Genomic DNA, 15,700 nt, shown 5'->3' on the forward strand with positions numbered 1-15,700 from the left:
GGTTCTTGTTGTCGAAGTGTCCAGTTCGGGACGAGAACTTTTTGGCTACTGAAGTTAAGTGGAGCGGGGGAGACGGGGAAGAGGATGTGGTGGCGAGGAGGGAAACGGGGGTAGAAATGTTTGGAGGGTTTGTTGTAGAGGCTTCGGACTCCATTACCACCACTGCTACTACTACCATGGCTAAGGGTTACGGTTAGCGCCATTGAGTGGAGGAGAGTGGTTAGAGCTGAGTAGGATAAGACATAGGAATGTCATATAAGATTTTATTATTTTATTTTAAATAAAATGGTAAACTATATAGATACTCACCCAATTATTAAAATTTTTTATTTTAGACATTTAAAATAAAAAAAGTTACAATTTCAGCACTCATATTATATATTTCGGTCATTTTTATCACTTCTCTTAAAATCACAAACATCAAGTTGAGTATAATAACAAATTTAACCCTCAATTTTTACATATTATATCAATTTAGTCATAATTTTAAAAAATTAACTTGCAAAAAATTATAAATATTCTCAATTTGATCCTAATTCTAAAAAATTCAAAATAATATATAAAAATCATAAATATTTTAAAAAATATAATAGTAAATTATATATATAAATAAAAAATTATTGTCGACAAAAAGAATAATATATAAAATTTAAAAATACATAAATATTTTCGAAAAAATAAATTTAAATTTTATATTAATATTAAATAATAAAAAACCTTCCTCCACCCTATATACTCCATTTCTCTCCATTTTTTGTCCATTTCCTTCAAACTTCTTTTGTAGCAAATTGTTGAGTGTTTTAGTGTACTTATCTTTTAGAGGGGGTTAAATTCTCTATTTATATGATACGGTCCTTATTCTTGGATGTGACGTCTTAAGTAGGCCCTAATGCATGCCAACAAATACGATATTCTAGGATTAACACTTGTTCTCTATAGGTGCTGGTTCGCCTGCGTGGTGGTGCTAACCTACCTTGTGCAAGTTCATGAGAGGATGCGAACTCATCACATGCAAAACCCAACATGCGAACTATGGAAGCTACGGGTCGGTCCCAATCGGGTAACCAGGTAGCAGGTTGGTAATGACGAATACCAAAATAATTTGTTGCCCAACTAGTTCAAAGAAGAGTTATAAAGTGACTCTTCTGAGAACTTAGCTTCACGAAGTGGGGAATATCTGAGAATGAAACATATCGCATACGCCTTTCACTTTAATTTGTCATATACGCTTCACCACATGTTGAGAAGAGGTACAACTGTATAAAGCTGATTGTGCCTTCATTTTTGAACACACAAATCGTTAAGGTGTGAAATTCTTTAAAATGAGGTTATCTTAACCCTAAATATTAAACCGTTTGGATTTTTGAAAATTTTGAGAATGAGCTACTGTTGAGAAGGATAATCATGATTTAGAGGTAAATTTCTTAAAATTTCCAAATTGTCTTTGTAGTTATTTTGGGTTTATTTGGGCATTATGGTTAGGTCAAGGGGAGATGGTCATAGCATTTAGGGTAACCATGCTGGTTCAGGGAGTGAGCCTTCACAACACTGTTAAACGAATGTTCCCTAGAGGTGAAATCGTATGCTTACACCACCAAGCTCAAAGAAATGAGCTGTTACTTGGCTGTTCGGGGATTCAAATACCTAATTTTTCCTATGACTTCTCGATTGTCGAAGGGTCGAGGCGATTGAGTGGCACCACTAACAAAAGCTTCCTTTTTACCTTGCACATATGAGAAGCGGGTTTTTATCTTCCACTCCATCCATTCTTCTGCCATTTTCTTGACGAATATAAAATAGCTTCGGGGCAGCTATTTGGTTTCTCATGGTGGGTTGTAATGGCCTATTTCATCGAATGTGGTTGGCGAGAGGAGGAGCCATTTATTTCTATTTTCCAGAACATATACCAACTCAAAACATGTAATTGAAGGGGTTTTGTAGGCCTGTTTTACTTTTCTCTTCACGAGGGAGTGGAATTGTGACAGCCCAAAACTGACCCTAGTCGGGAAGTGGTTTCGGGACTGCTAAACCGAGTCGCCGAAATGTTTGAATGTGACATTATTGTCTAAAATATGTGATTATGAATGTGTGGAAAATTTCAAGCTTCGATTTAGTCAATTGCATGTGAATTTAGTCCATAGGACTTATGTGATAAAGTTTTAAAAATGTGATAGGGTAATTTATAAGGACCAATTTAAGCAAGGAGTGAAAATATTGGCTTTGCATGTCAAATACCCCTTTTTTTATACATAGTGGCCGGCCATGATGGAGCATATATTAGACTATGTGGTAAATTTCCATGAAGTGGACATTATTTTAAGTAAAAGAAAAGAAATGATAAAAGAAATATTAAGGATACTAAAAGAAAAAAAAAGAAGGAGGGAGGTTATCACCTTGTTCATCTTGGCCGGTTGTAGAGAGGAAGAGAGGAGGGTAGCATTCGGTCATTTGAAACCTAAGGAAGGTTAGTCTTTTGTTTGGTTTTTGATAATTTTCACATTTTTGATATCATTGCTTTGTGTTCTTTAAACCCCATGGTTCAATTTTGTGAATTGATGATGATTTTGTGTTTTGCCATTGATGAGTGCTTGAGCTTTTTGATAGTTGTTGATGAAAAATGAAAGATATGTTAAAGATTAATATGTTTTGTGTTGAAGTTTTTGGTGATTTTGAGTAGTTAGGGCTAAATTACAAAAATAAATTTTTGAAGGACTCAAAGGTGAAATAAATGAAATGTATGGACTTATATGGGTACTAGGAAGATTCGACCCTTAAGGAGTGTGACCAAATTTTGTGTATTTTGTGTTTTGTGGAATAAAGACTAAATTGTGAAAGTGCGAAATATTAGGGGTAAAAATGTAATTTACCCATTTATGCGTTATTAGACTAAATTGAATGAAAATATGTTAAAACCAGATTTATTTGAATATGTTAAGATCAAGAAACCAAGAAATTGGATTTAGATCGGGGAAAATCGAAAGTAGTTGAGTAGCCGATCAATTAGTCGACGACATCCGAAGAAAGTTATAAGCAATTAGATATTAAAATTTCGGAATAAATGTTAGTTATATATGCTGAAATGGAAATATGATAAATGTATATATAGCTGAATATGACATGTGTGAATTATATGTTAAATTAAGGCTTGGTAAGCTAGCTATTAAGGTGAAATGCTAATGTTAGTATTTGATTTGGTAATAATCTGTTTGGGGACAGCAGCAGTAAGGTGATTTTGGAAAATCGCCATAATTTGTAGGAGTTGAATTAGAAGCTGAGTGAATTATGTCATTAAAGCTTGAAGAGTCTATTTTCTTACAAAAGAAACTATAAAAACAAAAGAGTTACCGATCTTGAGATATTTGAAGTATTGTGGGGCTGAGTCAAAATGACTACTGAATTCCCTGTTCTGTTTTTAGAAAATCATTATAAATTGTACAAAAATTATTATAAGATAAAATTTATATGCTTAGACTCCTTAATGAGTCTAGTTTCAAATGAGATCAAATACAACACATTTTGAATTCTGTAAAATGAGAAATTGGATTCGTAGTGAAGAGTGGTCAGAATAGTCAAACAGTGAAACAGGGGAAACTTTAAGAAAAATCTGGTATTGATTGGCCAAGCCTAAAATTCTGAAAATTTTATGGATGGAAGATATACGAGTCTATATTCAGGGAAAATTAACGGCAAGTGATTTGGAGTTTAGTAGCTCCAGTTATAAATAATTTAGTAACTACTGCTCAGGAAAACAGCTCGTAGTGAATATGTGATTTTGTTGTAAACATTAATGAAAATTTGCCAATGAATTATTTATTGATTATTATAAAGCTTACTATAATCTATGTGTGTGAAAGTCGGATCAATATATATATTATTCTGAAAGTAATACTTGAATAGTCGATTAATGACTATTTTAAATTTTGTTGAACTTAAGCTCAAGAGCAAAGGGGAACTAGATCCGATAAAGGGAAGGAAAAAGTAATTGAATAGCCATTGAAGTCGTTCGACGACATCTGAGGTAAGTCTTCGAGTAATGACCCTACTTGAATTATATTGAAATGATTAGTCATACTATGACGGATAGTCGAATGTGCTTAGAGACTATGTTATAAAGCCAATTGAAATCATGCTCTTTGTGTGTGGCTATTGAGCCGAAATTTGAAAGGTTTAATAAATGTTTTGTGTTTGAGCCTTAGTAACGAAGAAATGATATGGATGTGTTATGATTATTGATATATGTGTGCATGAGCATTGGAATATATCCGGGCTAAGACCGGAAGGCAATTACGCGAGTTGATATATCCGGGCTATGACCCGAAGGCAATTATGCGAGTTGATATATCCGGGCTAAGACCCGAAAGCAATTATGCAAGTTGATATATCCGGGCTAAGACCCGAAGGCAATTATGCAAGTTGATATGTCCGGGTTAAGACCCGAAGGCAAATGTGTTTGCGGCTATATCCGGTTAAATACCGAAGAGACTTGGGTTTGAATGTGAGCGCTTGGTGCTGTAATAAATTCTATTAATACGCTCGACTAAACCGAACGATAAGGTAAGTTTGCATGTGCTTCAGAAAAGTCGATTAGTTTTAAATAGTCTTCGTGAAATCGACTAATGAATTTTCGGCTTTTAGAAAGGTTGATACCTTGTGTATATATGTTGATGAAGTGTGAAGTAAGTATGATTATGAGAATGTGTGTTAATAAAGTGACTTAGTTAGCTATGTGAATGTAATACTTTAGTCAAAGCCGATTTCATTACTTGAAACTTACTAAGCTTAAAATGCTTACCCGGTTGCTTTGGCTCTCTGTTTTATAGATTTTGTTCGTTAGCTATCGGATTCGGGATCAGCGAAGTCGAAGTCATCCACACTATCAAAGCTCTTTTGGTACTCTTTTAGTTGAACTCTGGATATGGCATGTATAGGACTACCCCCTGTTGTTTAAGTACTTTTTGTGATGTATGTGTGTAAAGCCATGCGAAAATGGCTCGTAGAAGTGGAGTATGGCATTAGACCATTTGTGTTTATGTATGTATATATGGTTTCACGATGTGACTATGGTTTGGAATGGAAGTGTTGAGCAAATGATCAGCCATTGGAATGGCTAAATATGATCATATGTGGACCTATGTATGACAAAACCCTAGTTGGTCCATGGTAACCACGAAATAGGTAAAGTTTACCTTGAAAACAGATGCTGACAGCAGCAGTGGTATGGATTTAAAAAATCACAAAAATTTGTAGGAATGGAATTAAATAGTGAATAAATTATGTAATCGAACCTTGATGAATCTATTTTCATATGAAAGTAACGAAACAATCATATGAACAGTATATTAAGAGATATTAAAGTTCTCGTGAAACAGGGCCAGAACGGTTTCTGGATCTCCTGTTTCGACTTTGAAAATTTACCTTAAATTAACCAGAGATAATTAGGAGTCATACCATATATGTATAGATTCCTCTCTGAGTCTAGTTTCTATAGAAACAAACGGCATCAGTATTGGAGCCCTGTACAAGGAGATATCCAAGTCGTAATGCGCAAAGGTCAGGGTAGTCGATCCCTGTAACATGGGAGACTTTGACTAATAAACTGTACTAATTGGCCCGACAAAAAGTTCTAGAAAAAAATATGTAGATGGGCATGTGAGTCTAGTTTCAGGGAAAAATCACGAAACTGATTTTCAAGTTGTGAAACTCAAGATATGATTTTTAAAGCGACTATTACGCAGATTGGCAGTGTCTGGAAAATTTTTAAAAGTCTGTTAACACCTCGTGTTCGACTCCGGTGACGGTCTCGGGTTCGGGGTGTTACAATTGATTGGTATCAGAGCTACGGTTTAGTCAATTCTAGGACTACCGTAATGCGTTGGGTCTAGCTATACATGCCATTTTATGTGATTATTTGATAGTGTGGATATTTCTGACATTTGCAAATGTGTTTATTTATAGTAATGGATCCCGATCCCGACCGAGCGGTAGCTGATGATCTTGAGAGTGTAGCGCCTGCTCCCGCACAAGGGACAGCGCCGGCGGACTCTCAACCTAATGCTAGTAACCCGAATGATGAAGCTAGACAAGCTTTCTATAGCGTGATGAATGATTGGTTCAACCAATACATTCGAACTAATACGGCTGTTCCACAACCTCCATTCCCGACAAACACCACCCCCGCACCTACAATACCTCCGGTAACTGACCAAATAAGGTCAAATAAGCCCCCAGTTGACAGAATCCGAAAACATGGGGCTACTGAATTTAAAGCTACGGATAGCGACGATGCCGAGCAAGCTGAATTTTGGTTGGACAACACTATCCGGGTACTCGATGAGCTATCTTGTACACCCGATGAATGCCTAAAGTGTGCTATCTCCTTGCTACGTGATTCTACCTACTATTGGTGGAGTACTCTGACTTCTGTTGTGCCCCGGGAGCAAGTAACTTGGGAGTTTTTCCAAACTGAGTTTCGGAAAAAGTATATCAGTCAGAGATTTGTTGATAAAAAACGGAAGGAATTTCTTGAGCTTAAGCAAGGTTCTATGTCAGTTATTGATTACGAGCGAAAATTTGTTAGACTTAGTAGATACGCTCGGGAATGTGTTTCGTCCGAGGCTGTCATGTGTAAACGCTTCGAAGATGGGCTGAATGAAGATATAAAAATGTTCGTTGGCATTCTTGAAATACGAGAGTTCGTAGTACTTGTCGAGCGAGCTTGTAAAGCCGAAGAGCTTAGAAAGGAAAAACAAAAAGTTGATGTGGGAACTGGGGAGTTTCGTAAAAGATCCTCGGGAAAGTCTCTTCAACAGGCATCGAAGAAATTTCGAGATGATGTGGGCCGGTCTAGAGGCACTTCGGGCCTTTTTAGACGAGATCGTGATCGACCCCCTGTGGGTACACGAGACACTTCGGTCGCCAGTGTTGGGAATGAACGTCGAGACAGAACGGAATGTCGACATTGCGGTAAATGGCATTCGGGGAGTTGTAGATTCCATGACCGCTCCTGTTACAAGTGCGGATCAGTGGACCACTTCATTAAAGATTGCCCGAGGCTGTCTGAACAGAATGTAAATCAGAGTGGGAAACTGGGTGCTACCACTGCTCGAGGTAGACCATCTAGAAATACGGGCAATGCTAGTGGTGGTCAGAGAGGATCTAGAGATGCTACGACCAGATCCGAGGCTCGTGCACCTGCTAGAGCATATGCTATACGTGCCCGCGAGAATGCTTCTTCGCCTGATGTTATTACCGGTACTTTTACTCTCTTTGATGCTAATGTAATTGCTTTGATTGACCCCGGTTCTACTCATTCTTACATATGTGAAACCTTAGCATCCAGTAAGACTTTACCTATTGAGTCTACTGAGTTTGTAATTCGGGTGTCAAATCCCTTGGGTCGTTACGTGCTTGTCGACAAAGTGTGTAAGAAATGTCCCCTAGCAATTCGAGGTTCCTGTTTTCCGGCGGACTTGATGCTTTTGCCGTTTGATGAATTTGATGTTATTCTCGGGTTGGATTGGTTGACCGTGCATGATGCGGTTGTGAATTGCAAAAGCAAGACTATTGATTTGAGGTGCGCAAATAACGAAGTAATCCGAGTTGAGTCTACGGACTTGGATGGGTTGCCAGTTGTAATATCCTCAATGTTGGCCCAGAAATATGTAAGAAAAGGGTGCGAAGCATACCTTGCGTATGTACTGGATGACTAAGAATTAGAAAGGAAACCTGAATCTGTGCCGGTGGTTTGTGAATACCCGGATGTTTTTCCTGAAGAATTGCCGGGTTTACCACCTGTTCGGGAGATAGAGTTTGGTATTGAGCTTGTACCTGGGACTACGCCGATTTCGATAGCTCCGTATCGTATGGCACCAACTGAGTTAAAAGAGTTGAAAGCTCAGCTGCAAGAATTGACGGATAGAGGTTTCGCTCGGCCAAGTTTCTCACCTTGGGGTGCACCAGTATTGTTCGTGAAAAAGAAGGACGGAACCATGAGGTTGTGCATTGACTATCGTCAACTGAATAAAGTGACGATAAAGAATAAATATCCATTACCGCGTATTGATGATTTGTTTGATCAACTAAAGGGGGCCTCAGTGTTCTCAAAAATAGATTTGAGATCGGGTTATTATCAGTTGCGGATTCGAGATTCGGACGTACCCAAAACTGCTTTCAGAATGAGGTACGGTCACTACGAATTCTTAGTGATGCCGTTTGGGCTCACTAATGCCCCTGCAGTATTTATGGATTTGATGAATCGGATCTTCAGACCATATTTGGATCGGTTCGTAGTTGTGTTCATTGATGACATCTTGGTCTATTCAAGAGATGAGACCGAACATGCTGAGCACATGAGACTAGTGTTGCAAATTTTACGGGATAAGCAGTTATATGCTAAGTTCAGTAAGTGTGAGTTCTGGTTAAGAGAGGTTAGCTTCTTGGGTCATGTGGTATCCGCATCGGGTATTCGAGTTGACCCGAACAAAATTTCAGCCATACTTAACTGGAAACCTCCGAGAAATATTACTGAGGTTCGGAGCTTTTTGGGGCTCGCCGGTTATTACCGACGATTTGTCAAAGGTTTCTCGATGATAGCCACACCAATGACGAAGCTACTTCAAAAGGATGTTAAGTTCGAATGGACGGAGAAGTGTCAGAAAAGTTTCGATCAACTGAAAACTCATTTGACTGAAGCTCCAATTCTAGTGCAACCCGAATCAGGCAAGGAGTTTGTCATTTATAGTGACGCATCCCTACTTGGGTTGGGTTGCGTGTTGATGCAAGAAGGTCGAGTGGTGGCCTATGCGTCGAGACAATTAAAGCCACATGAGAAAAATTATCCGACCCATGATCTCGAACTACCTGCCATCGTATTTGCTTTAAAAATATGGCGACATTACTTATTTGGTGAAAAGTGCCATGTATTTTCGGATCACAAAAGTCTCAAATATTTGATGACTCAGAGAGACTTAAATCTGCGACAAAGACGTTGGCTTGAGTTGTTGAAAGATTACGAGCTTGTCATTGATTACCACCCGGGAAAGGCTAATATGGTTGCGGACGCCTTAAGCCGGAAATCATTGTTTGCTTTACGAGCGATGAATGTACACTTGTCTGTTCTACCCGACAATGTGTTAGTAGCTGAATTAAAAGCCAAACCATTATTGATTCATCAAATTCGTGAAGCCCAGAAAGTTGATGATGAATTGGTTGCAAAACGGGCTGAGTGTGTTTCGAACAAGGAATCGGAGTTTCAAATTGATGGTGATGATTGTTTGAGGTTCAGAAGTCGTTTATGTGTTCCAAGGAATTCGGAACTCATTTCGATGATTCTGAACGAAGCCCATTGTAGCCGAATGTCAATTCACCCGGGGAGTACAAAAATGTACAACGATTTGAAACATCGGTTTTGGTGGCATGGTATGAAACGAGACATCTCCGACTTTGTTTCGAGATGTTTAATATGTCAACAAGTGAAAGCGGAACATCAAGTGCCTTCAGGACTACTTCAGCCGATCATGATACCCGAGTGGAAATGGGATCGAGTCACAATGGACCTTGTGTCCGGACTGCCATTGTCAGCAAGTAAGAAAGATGCGATTTGGGTTGTTGTCGATAGACTAACTAAGTCGGCTCACTTTATCCCCGTGCGTACGGATTTTTCATTGGATAAACTAGCTGAATTGTATGTTTCTCAGATTGTGAGATTACACGGGGTACCGATTTCTATTGTGTCGGATAGAGATCCGAGATTCACCTCGCGATTTTGGAAGAAATTGCAAGAAGCTTTGGGTACCAAGCTGCATTTTAGCACCGCTTTTCATCCACAAACCGATGGTCAATCCGAGCGGATAATTCAGATACTTGAGGATATGTTGAGATGTTGCATCCTCGAGTTCAGTAGTTCATGGGAACAGTATTTACCTTTGATTGAATTCGCTTACAACAATAGTTTTCAATCAAGTATTAAGATGGCACCTTACGAGGCTTTGTACGGTCGTATATGCCGTACACCATTGTTTTGGACCGAGCTCGGTGAAAGTAAAATTTTCGGAGTTGATTTGATTAAAGATGCCGAGCAGAAAGTAAAGGTAATCCGTGAAAGTCTGAAGGTAGCCACAGATCGTCAAAAGTCGTATGCGGATTTGAAAAGAAAAGACATTGAATATCAGGTTGGAGATAAAGTGTTTCTTAAAGTTTCGCCTTGGAAAAAGGTACTCAGATTCGGCCGTAAGGGCAAATTGAGTCCGAGGTTCATTGGCCGTATGAAATATCCGAAAGAATTGGTCCAGTGGCATATAGATTGATTTTACCCCCTGAACTTGAAAGGATTCACAACGTTTTTCATGTTTCGATGCTTCGACGTTATAGATCCGATCCGTCACATGTGATTAATCCCTCGGAAGTTGAAATTCAATCTGACTTGAGTTATGAAAAAGAACCGATTCGTATCCTAGCTCGTGAAGTGAAAGAGTTGCGAAACAGAAGGGTTCCGTTAGTTAAGGTGTTATGGCTCAAACACGGGATCGATGAAGCTACTTGGGAAACTGAGAGCTCGATGAAAGAACGATACCCAAACCTATTCACCGGTAAGATTTTCGGGGACGAAAATTTCTTAAGTGGGGGAGAGTTGTGACAGCCCAAAATTGACCCTAGTCGGTAAGTGGTTTCGGGACTGCTAAACCGAGTCACCGAAATGTTTGAATGTGACATTATTGTCTAAAATATGTGATTATGAATGTGTGGAAAATTTCAAGCTTCGATTTAGTCAATTGCATGTGAATTTAGTCCATAGGACTTATGTGAGAAAGTTTTAAAAATGTGATAGGGTAATTTATAAGGACCAATTTAAGCAAGGAGTGAAAATATTGGCTTTGCATGTCAAATACCCCTTTTTTTATACATAGTGGCCGGCCATGATGGAGCATATATTAGACTATGTGGTAAATTTCCATGAAGTGGACATTATTTTAAGTAAAAGAAAAGAAATATTAAGGATACTAAAAGAAAAAAAAAGAAGGAGGGAGGTTATCACCTTGTTCATCTTGGCCGGTTGTAGAGAGGAAGAGAGGAGGGTAGCATTCGGTCATTTGAAACCTAAGGAAGGTTAGTCTTTTGCTTGGTTTTTGATAATTTTCACATTTTTGATATCATTGCTTTGTGTTCTTTAAACCCCATGGTTCAATTTTGTGAATTGATGATGATTTTGTGTTTTGCCATTGATGAGTGCTTGAGCTTTTTGATAGTTGTTGATGAAAAATGAAAGATATGTTAAAGATTAATATGTTTTGTGTTGAAGTTTTTGGTGATTTTGAGTAGTTAGGGCTAAATTACAAAAATAAATTTTTGAAGGACTCAAAGGTGAAATAAATGAAATGTATGGACTTATATGGGTACTAGGAAGATTCGGCCCTTAAGGAGTGTGACCAAATTTTGTGTATTTTGTGTTTTGTGGAATAAAGACTAAATTGTGAAAGTGCGAAATATTAGGGGTAAAAATGTAATTTACCCATTTATGCGTTATTAGACTAAATTGAATGAAAATATGTTAAAACGAGATTTATTTGAATATGTTAAGATCAAGAAACCAAGAAATTGGATTTAGATCGGGGAAAATCGAAAGTAGTTGAGTAGCCGATCAATTAGTCGACGACATCCGAAGAAAGTTATAAGCAATTAGATATTAAAATTTCGGAATAAATGTTAGTTATATATGCTGAAATGGAAATATGATAAATGTATATATAGCTGAATATGATATGTGTGAATTATATGCTAAATTAAGGCTTGGTAAGCTAGCTATTAAGGTGAAATGCTAATGTTAGTATTTGATTTGGTAATAATCTGTTTGGGGACAGCAGCAGTAAGGTGATTTTGGAAAATCGCCATAATTTGTAGGAGTTGAATTAGAAGCTGAGTGAATTATGTCATTAAAGCTTGAAGAGTCTATTTTCTTACAAAAGACACTATAAAAACAAAAGAGTTACCGATCTTGAGATATTTGAAGTATTGTGGGGCTGAGTCAAAATGACTACTGAATTCCCTGATCTGTTTTTAGAAAATCATTATAAATTGTACAAAAATTATTATAAGATAAAATTTATATGATTAGACTCCTTAATGAGTCTAGTTTCAAATGAGATCAAATACAACACATTTTGAATTCTGTAAAATGAGAAATTGGATTCGTAGTGAAGAGTGGTCAGAATAGTTAAACAGTGAAACAGGGGAAACTTTAAGAAAAATCTGGTATTGATTGGCCAAGCCTAAAATTCTGAAAATTTTATGGATGGAAGATATACGAGTCTATATTCAGGGAAAATTAACGGCAAGTGATTTGGAGTTTAGTAGCTCCAGTTATAAATAATTTAGTAACTACTGCTCAGGAAAACAGCTCGTAGTGAATATGTGATTTTGTTGTAAACATTAATGAAAATTTGCCAATGAATTATTTATTGATTATTATAAAGCTTACTATAATCTATGTGTGTGAAAGTCGGATCAATATATATATTATTCTGAAAGTAATACTTGAATAGTCGATTAATGACTATTTTAAATTTTGTTGAACTTAAGCTCAAGAGCAAAGGGGAACTAGATCCGATAAAGGGAAGGAAAAAGTAATTGAATAGCCATTGAAGTCGTTCGACGACATCTGAGGTAAGTCTTCGAGTAATGACCCTACTTGAATTATATTGAAATGATTAGTCATACTATGACGGATAGTCGAATGTGCTTAGAGACTATGTTATAAAGCCAATTGAAATCATGCTCTTTGTGTGTGGCTATTGAGCCGAAATTTGAAAGGTTTAATAAATGTTTTGTGTTTGAGCCTTAGTAACGAAGAAATGATATGGATGTGTTATGATTATTGATATATGTGTGCATGAGCATTGGAATATATCCGGGCTAAGACCGGAAGGCAATTACGCGAGTTGATATATCCGGGCTATGACCCGAAGGCAATTATGCGAGTTGATATATCCGGGCTAAGACCCGAAGGCAATTATGCAAGTTGATATATCCGGGCTAAGACCCGAAGGCAATTATGCAAGTTGATATGTCCGGGTTAAGACCCGAAGGCAAATGTGTTTGCGGCTATATCCGGTTAAATACCGAAGAGACTTGGGTTTGAATGTGAGCGCTTGGTGCTGTAATAAATTCTATTAATACGCTCGACTAAACCGAACGATAAGGTAAGTTTGCATGTGCTTCAGAAAAGTCGATTAGTTTTAAATAGTCTTCGTGAAATCGACTAATGAATTTTCGGCTTTTAGAAAGGTTGATACCTTGTGTATATATGTTGATGAAGTGTGAAGTAAGTATGATTATGAGAATGTGTGTTAATAAAGTGACTTAGTTAGCTATGTGAATGTAATACTTTAGTCAAAGCCGATTTCATTACTTGAAACTTACTAAGCTTAAAATGCTTACCCGGTTGCTTTGGCTCTCTGTTTTATAGATTTTGTTCGTTAGCTATCGGATTCGGGATCAGCGAAGTCGAAGTCATCCACACTATCAAAGCTCTTTTGGTACTCTTTTAGTTGAACTCTGGATATGGCATGTATAGGACTACCCCCTGTTGTTTAAGTACTTTTTGTGATGTATGTGTGTAAAGCCATGCGAAAATGGCTCGTAGAAGTGGAGTATGGCATTAGACCATTTGTGTTTATGTATGTATATATGGTTTCACGATGTGACTATGGTTTGGAATGGAAGTGTTGAGCAAATGATCAGTCATTGGAATGGCTAAATATGATCATATGTGGACCTATGTATGACAAAACCCTAGTTGGTCCATGGTAACCACGAAATAGGTAAAGTTTACCTTGAAAACAGATGCTGACAGCAGCAGTGGTGTGGATTTAAAAAATCACAAAAATTTGTAGGAATGGAATTAAATAGTGAATAAATTATGTAATCGAACCTTGATGAATCTATTTTCATATGAAAGTAACGAAACAATCATATGAACAGTATATTAAGAGATATTAAAGTTCTCGTGAAACAGGGCCAGAACGGTTTCTGGATCTCCTGTTTCGACTTTGAAAATTTACCTTAAATTAACCAGAGATAATTAGGAGTCATACCATATATGTATAGATTCCTCTCTGAGTCTAGTTTCTATAGAAACAAACGGCATCAGTATTGGAGCCCTGTACAAGGAGATATCCAAGTCGTAATGCGCAAAGGTCAGGGTAGTCGATCCCTGTAACATGGGAGACTTTGACTAATAAACTGTACTAATTGGCCCGACCAAAACTTCTAGAAAAAAATATGTAGATGGGCATGTGAGTCTAGTTTCAGGGAAAAATCACGAAACTGATTTTCGAGTTGTGAAACTCAAGATATGATTTTTAAAGCGACTATTACGCAGATTGGCAGTGTCTGGAAAATTTTTAAAAGTCTGTTAACACCTCGTGTTCGACTCCGGTGACGGTCTCGGGTTCGGGGTGTTACAGGAATAGATTGTTTCCAACTGGTCTTCGAACCTTCAACTGAATTGCTTTAAATACATACAGGTGAAGTACAAATTTGGAACTAGTTTTTATTTTCTAACTGAGAGGTCTATACCTAGTAAGAATGTGTTCTTGTGAAGACGAGAAATTATATCATAAGTGCGGTGGCTTAATTTTATAGGCTTCACCGAGGTCATGTACTAAATTTGGAGGAGGTGTTAAATGTCAGGAATGTGTTTCACCATTTCCTCATAGATCTGAGCACTAATGGATGGCGACCAATTGATGATAACAATGGTACGAACACCGTGACAATGTTGCCTGTGCAATTCGCGTGGCCACATGGAGCCATTGATGAATTAAGACTTATTATTTTAGGGAAAAATGGGGAGCCTAAAAATTATTTTTATACCTTTTGTAAATTAAAGCCTCGTCTGTGGTCCTCTAACCCTGTAGGGGATCAAGAAAGTGGTGCGAACCCTTCTATGATAACTATTGGTGCTGATAATAAACTTGTTAGTAATGTAGGCATAGCTTGTGTTGTTGAAGAAGGTTTAAGAGAATCAAGAAGTTTATTCAGGGAGATTGAGGACTATATTGATGTTCGATCTTTTATGCAAAATTGGCGAGGAGGTCCCTCTGGTGCTTCTGCTAAGGAAGGAAGTGCGAGTAGTCAAAAGAAATAGAAGACTACTGCTGGTGTTGGATTGCCAATATGCCCTATAATGCAGCGGAAAAAATATTCCGGCGATCGTCAACCAAGGATCCATGTACGAGGAATGAATCAGGTTGAAATATGGTTGAAAGTTTACCTTATTTACTAAAAATGTTGGAAGGATGTTGCTGGTTCGATGTCGATTCCAAGCTACAACAAGAACATTCCGGCCTCTATGTAGTCCACCCATCAAAAACAAATTGTCACTTTCTTTTGAACTATTCAGAGGAAATTAAAAACGGTTGCTAGGCCTTTATTTTATTAAGTTGGTAACCTTAAAACACTAAGGGATTATCATTCTTTTATCCTCTTTGATATCACATATAAAAAATGAAAACTAAGATTATTCCCTTATTAATAGAGAAGACAAATGAAAATTTAGAAAAAGGAATTATATTCTTTCCAAAAGAATATAAGATTATTCACTTATTAATAGAGAAGTCAAATTGAAAGTTAGAAAAAGAAATTATATTATTTCCAAAAGAATATTAATTTCCATGTCTTTTATATTTTGACCGAAATTAATTAA

This window comes from Gossypium hirsutum, chromosome A08 (genome assembly GCF_007990345.1).
Source record: "Gossypium hirsutum isolate 1008001.06 chromosome A08, Gossypium_hirsutum_v2.1, whole genome shotgun sequence".
In the NCBI taxonomy this organism is placed as follows: domain Eukaryota; kingdom Viridiplantae; phylum Streptophyta; class Magnoliopsida; order Malvales; family Malvaceae; genus Gossypium; species Gossypium hirsutum.